This window comes from Micromys minutus, assembly GCF_963924665.1.
Source record: "Micromys minutus genome assembly, chromosome: 10".
Classification (NCBI taxonomy): domain Eukaryota; kingdom Metazoa; phylum Chordata; class Mammalia; order Rodentia; family Muridae; genus Micromys; species Micromys minutus.
In genome coordinates this window covers 36347706-36356702 of record NC_137979.1, presented here as the reverse complement: position 1 = coordinate 36356702, position 8997 = coordinate 36347706, and the positions used below count along the sequence as shown (strand labels likewise).

The 8997-nt window shown below is 42.5% G+C and overlaps 1 pseudogene across 1 annotated transcript; it reads right to left on the bottom strand.

Moving 5' to 3' along the window:
- Nucleotides 1-1232: 1232 nt before the first annotated feature.
- Nucleotides 1233-2107, bottom strand: LOC308426141 (small ribosomal subunit protein uS5-like; annotated as a pseudogene). Its single transcript has one exon. The product of its transcript is annotated as a small ribosomal subunit protein uS5-like (transcript).
- Between the last annotated feature and the right edge of the window lie 6890 nt (nt 2108-8997).

Here is an 8997-nt window from a genome sequence, read left to right as displayed (position 1 = left end):
CCATTACTGTTGAGCCCTTAGGATATTTTTTCCCCAGTCATTCTTAGCTTGCACAACTCATAGGCCATTTGGCACTCTTGGCATAAGTTCAGTCAGCATTTTTGGCCATAAATACTAAAAACCATCTCAGGCTGAAGGAGCATGAGGCAGAGGATGAGGAGGAAGAGTGGGAACTTTATCTAAAATGCCTTGGGTTTGAGGCAACACTCAGTGATATATGCCTTTGATTCCCAACACTCAGGAGGCAGCCAGTGGATCTCTGTGAGCTTGAGACAGTCTAGTCCACATTATGACTTCCAGAAAAGAAAATCAACAAGTAAATAAAAGTGCCTTGGGGGAGTCAGACAGATGGTTCAGTAAGACAAAGCACTGGCTACTCTTATAGAGGACTTGGCTCTGATTCCTAGGACCCAGATGGCAGTCCACAACCAGTCCCAGGGGATCCAAAACCCTCTCTGGCCTCCGTGGGCACTAGGCATGAACTTGGCACAGTCATACATGCAGAGGAAACACTAATACATATAAAAAGATTAAAATGAATACTCGGGAGGTAGAGGCAGAGGCAGCTGGATCTCTGTGAGTTTGAGGCAAGCCTGGTCTACATAGTTCCAGGACAGTTTCACTGCATAGTGAAAGTGTCTCAAATAACAACAGTCAAATAAACAGGAAATGCCTTGGGTTGGCTCCTCCTTAAATAGTCTTTCCTTTCATTTAAAGCTAGTTTGACTTTGACTGTCTACTTGGCTCCTTGCTGGCTGTGTGCCTATTGGCAAGTTACTCAACCTGTAGATTTATCTCGTCTCGTCTATTACTTCCCAGGCACGTTGTGGTACAGAAACAAATATCTCTTTAAAAACTGCATTTGTGTATTTAGTTACTTTGTGAAGTAAAACTTAAAGGTTCTTTGAAAAGTCAGTTGTGTTGGATGGTGTTGTGCTGGGGCAAACACGGGAAGGAGCGTTTTACCGGCGTGGACACACGTGGAAGACTAAGGCAGATTTGTGAAAGGATCTTTTCACTGAAGCAGATACAGGTGACAGGATGGTCTGTAAAACTAACACTTGATTTAAAAAATTTTAAAAATAAAAAAATTCTATTAAAAAAGACTTAACACTTGAAAGGACACGTGATGATGGATTTTTTTGTTAATGGCATTTATGTATTTATTCTTCTTCTTTTTTTTTTTTTTTTTAACAGATTTGGTTCATTTATTTTGTCTTTTATAAAAATCCTTATGTGGTAGCCACAGCTGGAGCCTGGGTCCTCTGAACAGAGACTCTGGTGTGGGTTTTCACAAGATGATCAGTGAATTCCTGATAAGGAGACTTGGTGAACACAGTTTCTTTCCAGAGGTCAGGGGTCAAGTAGCTGTACGTTTTTGAGATGGCATCAAAGATGGCCTTGGCAAAGTTGCCCAGGGTGGCAGTGCAGCCTCTGGCTGAAGTGTAGCAGTCATCTATACCGGCCATCATCAGAAGCTTCTTGGGCACAGGAGCAGAGACAATGCCAGTGCCTTTGGGGGCAGGAATGAGACGCACCAGCACAGAGCCACAGCGGCCTGTCACCTTGCATGGGACAGTGTGGGGCTTGCCAATCTTGTTCCCCCAGTAGCCTCTCCTCACAGGGACGATGGAAAGCTTGGCCAGGATAATGGCCCCTCGAATGGCAGTGGCAACCTCCTTGGAGCACTTAACACCAAGACCAACGTGACCATTGTAGTCCCCAATAGCGACGAAAGCCTTGAACTTGGTCCGCTGGCCAGCCCGGGTCTGCTTCTGCACTGGCATGATTTTCAGAACCTCATCCTTTAGAGATGCACCCAGGAAAAAGTCGATAATCTCAGACTCCTTAATGGGCAGGGAGAACAGGTAGATCTCCTCCAAAGACTTGATCTTCATGTCCTTAACCAGGCGGCCCAGCTTGGTGACGGGGATCCACTCCTTGTCTTCAGCTTTACCTCCACGCGGCCTCGACCACGGCCTTGGCCTTGACCACGACCACGACCCCTAAGACCGCTGCCGAATCCTCCGCGGAAGCCGCCACGGCCTCCTAAGCCTGGGCCCCCGGGTCCTCCGGGCTCTCCCGCTGCACCGGCATCATCCGCCATTTGGTGTTTTCCCGAAGAAGAAGAAGCGTATTTATTCTTCTTAGACTGTAAAGCTGAGCTCCATTTGTTGGGACTCTATAGAGAGAAACACACCAAAACACTTTTTGGTGGTATGTTGTGGTTTCTTGTCCCTTCCTTGGACGCAGGCCAATAGGCAGAGTGATGTCAGCTGAGACAGACCCACGCAGAGTTTTGTTAAGACTCACATGCTGGGGCAAGACCCGTTGAGGACACATGATGTTTGGAGAGAGTATAAAAAGGATTCAGCTGAATGGCTCTGGCTTGTTTGGCTTGTTGGCCTCCTGTTTTTATTGAACTTTCTCTGGCATTCTTGTTGGCCCCAATCTTTCCTGTTGACTTGTGCAGAGGCTGAGGCCTGGGTGTCTCTGCTAGGTCAGGCCACCTGCTGCCTTCCCGACTCCATTGAACTGGACTGCTGATGTATCCAAGAAGTGTTTGTGGGTGGACAGAGCTGCCTATCCTGACCTGTAAACAAAATATTCCTTCTTGTGTTTGCCCCAGTCTAACACAACTGACTTTCCAAAGAACCCTTAAATTTCCACAACAACTTTGTAACAGTAGAGGTTCACTGTGTGTGTGTGTGTGTGTAGGAGAGAGAATAGCCTGCAGGAGGTGGTCCTCTGCTTCCACCCTACAGGTACTAGTAGTCAAATTCAGGTCTTCTGGCTTCGTTTGGTGACTCAAACCACTGTGGCTAGCTACTTTGAAGAACACTGGCCTTTGATCTGGAATCAACTGGGACAGATAGACTAGAAGAAGGTAAAGTTAAAGAGTTTAGGGGAAACTTTGTTTTTTTAAGATTTATTTATTGTTATATATGTGAGTACACTGTAGCTGTCTTCAGACACACCAGAAGAGCGCATCAGATCCCATTACAGATGGTTGTGAACCACCACGTGGTTCCTGGAAATTGAACTCGGGACCTCTGGAAGATCAGTCAATGTTCTTAACTGCTGAGCCATCTCTCCAGCCTTGGGAGAAACTTTTTATTCTGGGTGCACATTTGAAACTTTGAGGCACAGGGTCCTGGTAGCTGGAGGAGGGGAGTCCCAAGACCAGGGAAAGGAAGAAAGACCCCACCCTCAGGAATAGGCAGTAGGCATTAAAACTTAGGCTGTTGTTTAACAGGAGTACTTATTTGGGGACCATTTGACCTGTGAGAGGTGGATCCTGTAGCTTACAAGATTTTTTTTAAAGCTTACAAATAGAGACAAAAGTTCTAGATATTGTTGGCATCACCTCTTTTTGTAATGTGTACTGAAATCCACATCGTGGAAAAGAGCAGTAGGCCTGTGCCTTTGAATGTAAGTAAACACGTGGGAACCCCAAAATGATATTTGGTTAAAAGCATGAACACACTTTCCAGAGTGCTGGGTCAGAGATGTTTTTAGCAAAATGAGAAGCCTTTTTTAAAAAAGATTTATTTTCTTATTATATATGAATACACTGTAGCTGTCTTTAGACACTACATGCCCTTTAGAAGAGGGCATCAGATCTCCTTACAGATGGTTGTGAGCCACCATGTGGTTTCTAGGAATTGAGGAAGAGCAGTCAGTACCCTTAACTAGTGAGCCATCTCTCCAACCCAGAGGGTTCCTTTAAATAAAGGAATAGTAAAAAGTTAAGTTGAAACCTCTTTTGTGAGTTTATCTCTTTTTAGAGTCTGGTAAATGGTTTGTCTTTCTCAGCTGGAGGCTTAGAAGCACTAGGTGAGTGAGGCCTGGTCTTTTCCTAGGAAGAGAACTGAGGGCAGCGGAAGCCTTGGGGTAGGGGCTAGCCTGCTTGTTGCTTAATCAGTTAAAGCTTAATCTGATGAAAAATTATAGCTGAAATGACAGAGACTTCCCCATTACCTGAGACGGGTTGCCTTAGGTTCCAGTGATGGTCACAGTTTCACTGGGTGCAGTGGTCAGTCTCTGGCAGCCACATAGCTGAAGCATTTCATCTTTAGCTGACATGTAGAGGAGCATAGGCCTTCAGCTGTCAGGCCTGAGAGACTTTTGTCCTATAAAGGGGAACTTGGGAGAACTGACCTTACTTTGGCCAGGCAAAATAGAGCAATCAACTCCCAAAATGCCCACAGTTTGAGCAGAGCCCTGACAGCAGATGAGACATGGAACAGTTTGTCCCAGTGGTTAGAATCCTGGTGGAGGCCTTGTGCTTCATATGTCTTCTTTGGAGACCATAGGGTTCCCACTAGGAGGGGCAGTTCTGTCTATTATGGGAAGCTTGACTAGCTCAGACTCCAGGGAGTAAGGATTTAAAAGAAAAAGACACTCAGACATCATTCTAACATGCCTCCAGCCAGTGTGGAGGCTGAAGCCTTTTTGTTGTTGTTTGGTTTTTTCCCAGTCTGCTTTTATATCATTCTAGGTACATAGAAAGAATGTGGTCAGTCCTAAGGCATAAATAGAGTAGTTAAGAAACAACAAAGCATAAACAGAGGTCCCACAATTACTGTATGCAGAGTCTTAACAAGACCCATCAAGATACAAAGAAAACACACACACATACACACACACAAGATACAAAGAACACATCCTCAGCTGTATTCATCTTGAGCCTACTTCCTTGTCCTAGCCCAATGTCAAATTCCTGCCAAATTCCTAGAAGCAGCTCCAAAAGCAGAAGCTTAAACATTTTAATAATTCATTTTTACTTTAGGTGAATTGGTGTTTTGCCTGCACGTACGTCTGGATGAGGGTGTCAGATCTTGGAGTTACAGTAAGTTGTAAGCTGACATGTGGGTGCTGAGAATTGAGCCCTGGTCCTCTAGGAAGAGCAGCCAGTACTCTTAACAACTGAGCTATCTCTTCAGCCCAAAAGAAGCATAAACATTTTAAATGCCATATTCTGACAATCTCTGAAGCATCTGAAAGCCACCTATCTATCTAGTATACCTGATTTCAGGCTTAACTTCCAGAACATGTACAGGAGGCTATAAATAAAGCTTGTTACTGAATAAATACTGAAGGACCCTAGGGGCTTTCCCTAGCCTTACACCCACCACCTCAGGTCAAGGCTAGGCCAAGTTCCATTCTCCACCCACAGTTCTTGGGAGGGGCAGGAACATTCTTGAAAAACTGCAGAATGTGCTGACTGGTAGTCACCAGACCCTCTGGTCCCATGACCTGTCACATGCTTGCTAGCCAATAGATTCAAAGGTCAATACATTTAGCCAATGAATTTAAATAACCTTGCTGATGTAACCTGTAGCCCTAAAAAGTATAAAAACTGCTTGTAACAGAACTTTCGGGGTCGCCTTTCCTCTGGATGTAGGCCACCCTAGTGCACTGGACAAATAAACCTCTTACTTTTGCATCAATCCCTGATCTCTTGTTTCATTTATGGAAGCCTCAGATAAGACTCAATTTGGGTCTTACAATAGCTTACAAGCTAGTCACTTATATAAGGTTAGGACTTTAGAGTTTTATCCCTGTTGAGTTTGAGTTGAAGATTTTATTGGATCACCTTGAGCATCAAAATAGAATTATTATGATTTTTTATATGACTTCGTTTATCCAAATAGCTAAGGCTTAATGAAGTGAACAAAGATGAAGGAGCTAGACAAATATCACTATGAACTTGAGTAGATCTTACAAATTTATAAACCTTGATTTCAAATATACCTTATTTATCAAATATATGCTGTTACTTAATTTTCTAAAAGTCTGGTGTTGAACAATTAGCAAAGGTATAAGTAGTTAGATATGCATCTTAAGTCAGCTTTTGTTAATCTGAGTAGACCTCTATAATCTTGTATTTAGTCATCAGACAAAAATCTATACTAATACAAAATATTATCGAGACCTGCTATTCTTTAGTCTAGAAAAGACGATCAAAGATGGCTGCCAGCATTTGGTTGCTTACATTTTTTTTTTCTCTCTTACAACTTTATTAAAAAAAAAAAAAAGAGGGATACATATACAGATTTTTAAAGGCATTTTGGCATAACACTATATGAATATTTTTTGTCAGTACTTAATTCTTTTAGAGGTTTGATAGCATGCATTGAAATCCCACAAGTTACCATAAGCATAAAGTACATGTAGGACAGAACATAACATGGAAACAGTTTTCTTGGTGAGTATAGATTAAGCATAATGATCTTTGAATACCAAAAATTGCCACAAAGTTATATTCTTAGCTCTTGGATTATTAATGACTTAAGGTCCAGGTGTACCACACTCTGAAAGGTTGCTATACATTTATTTTTTTTTTCCTAAGAAGGACTAAGGCTTTCACTTTTTGGCCTTTGTTTTTCTTGAGCTTCATATGGCCTGTGAATTGTTTCTGGGGTATTCAGAGCTTTCTGGGGCTGTTATCCAATTATCAGTGACTGCATATTATGTCTGTTCTTTTGTGACTGGGTTATCTCACTCAGGATGATATTCTCTAGATTCATCCATTTTCTTAGGAATTTCATAAAGTCATTGTTTCTAATAGCTGAGTAGTACTCCATTGTGTAAATATACCACAATTTTTGTATCCATTCATCTACTGAAGGACATCTGGGTTCTTTCCAGCTTCTGGTTATTATAAATAGGGCTGCTATGAACATTGTGGTGCATGTTCCCTTTGGTTGCTTACATCTTGATGAAGATTATCACCATGATGGAGAACCACACGGTTGTTATTCAAAAACAACTATTTTTCTTAAACAAGAGCTCATTCTATGTTACATGTATAGTATATTCTATACTAACATTGAATCACATATATAAGATGTTGCAGCAAATTAAAATTCCTATGGATAGGTTTTAATTATAAGCTTTTTATTGTAAGTTGTTTTTTAGGTTGGTTATCTCATTTTTTTATTAGTTTATGTACATTGGTGTTCTACTTGTATGTATGTTTGTGTGAAGGTGTCAGATACCCTAGAACTGGAATTACAGACAGTTGTGAACTGCCATGTGGGTGCCGGGTCCTTTGACCATCAGAGCTTTTAGTCACTGAGCCATCTCTCCAGCCCCCTTGTTATACGTTTTAAGACAAATTTTGTTACAAATTTTACAGATTCTTTAACCATACCAGTGAATATACAAATCTTAAGATAAAAGATTTGTAAGATATAGCATAGTCCTAAGAGATTATTTCTTTTTAAGAGTAGAGCAGAGAAATTATAGAGATCAAAGATTTTTAGAGTGTCAAGTTGTAGAACTTGAGGTGTCAAAAACTTTGGGATCATTCACATATGGCAGAAATTACAATGTGCAAGAACTGGAAATTAAGTTCACCAACTTTTAGCCATTGATCTGTATTGATGCCCAGCTGTAGCACTAATGTGTCTGTGGAGGAAGAGAGGGGGCTACAAAATGGAATACCACATGTGGGGAGGGGGTGTTCCTAGAAGCTCCAAGAGGAAGTGGAGAGCATGCAAGTAAGTAGGCTAGAGCAAGAGATGGCATAGTGGGACTGCAGGCAGGAACTGCATAGTGGGGACTGCAGGCATGCCCTAAGGCAAGAAAGCCAGATGGGTGTAGCTGAAGTGGATAGTGTCAAGAGCAGAGGTGGCAAGAATTTCCATTGGGTCATCCCCAAGAGGAATGGTAAACTTGTCTGGGAGAAAAATGTTTCAAATTACAGAAGAGGTGTCTCTGGTCCTTGTGTTTAGAGCCCAGTGGGGGAGAGAGGAGCTTCCTAACACACATGTGTGGTGATTGTGGTAAACAAGGCGGGTAGCTAGGGGTGACATTTATCCAGTAAACAAGGCGAGGCGGTTGAGCAGGAGAAAGGACAGCAGGAAACACCAGCAGAGGAATTGGACTCTAGAATTTGGTTTGTTTGGTTTTGATTTTTAAGATAGGGTTTCTCTGTGTATCTTTGGCTGTTCCAGAACTCTCTCTGTAGACCAAACTGGACTAGAACTCACAGAGATTCACCTGTCTCTGCCTCTGGAGTACTGGGATTAAAGGTGTACACCACCAAAACCTGGCCAGCCTCTAGAATTAGAAATCAAATTTTGTGAGTGGTAGAAGCCAGCAGAAACAAAATGATCTGTGCATAACTCTGACTCTCTGCTGCAGAGTCAGGTTGGCAGCTTGGTTCAGAATGGCCGAGTTCGTTGAGTCAGGAATGTATTTATGCCATTCCCAGGTTTTGGTACCAAATGAATGAATAAAAGAAAGGAAAAGAAGGGAAACATGACTGCTCTTGGGTATGGGGGAGGAGAAGGCTTATTACAGATAAAAAGGAGAGCATAGGTAGACACAGGGACTTCTAAGGGAGTCCAAGGTGGGCATGACCAGTCTGAGCTAGGTCATATGAGGAGATGTAGGGGGGAGACAGAGGTGAGAGAGGGGAACAAGATGCAGCAGCCAAGAGGCCCAACAGTATAAAGAATGGCTGGTTTATATAGGGAGAGCAGCCCAGCCCCCTGGACTGGAGAATTGAGGTTAGGGGCTGGGGTATACCAGTTGGAGGGCCCTGTAACAGGTAGGGACTGAGGGATGCTGGGAGAGCCTGGTGGCCAGGTCCTATTTGATATGTTAAATAGGCACTTCAGCCAGTTGTTCCTGTTGGAAACCTAACATAATCCAGGTAGAGCTCTGGATCTATCAGCTAACAGCCAAAAGTAAGAAATTTCAATGAGAAATCCTCTCTTTAAAAAAAAGAAGAAAAAAAAAATCAAAATTAGAACCATCCTGACTTTCCCATGTGTGCACAGGGGTACGTACATAGAGCCACCTACACAAATGTGCATAACACACACACACACACACACACACACACACACACACACAACTCCGATTGGAGCAGATCCTTGCCTTACTAAGGTTATATCGTCAGGTGATGTCATAGTCATCTTTAGTTTGTTCACATTAAGTTTATAAAATAAAATTGCCTAATGACCCATTTCTCGGAATGCG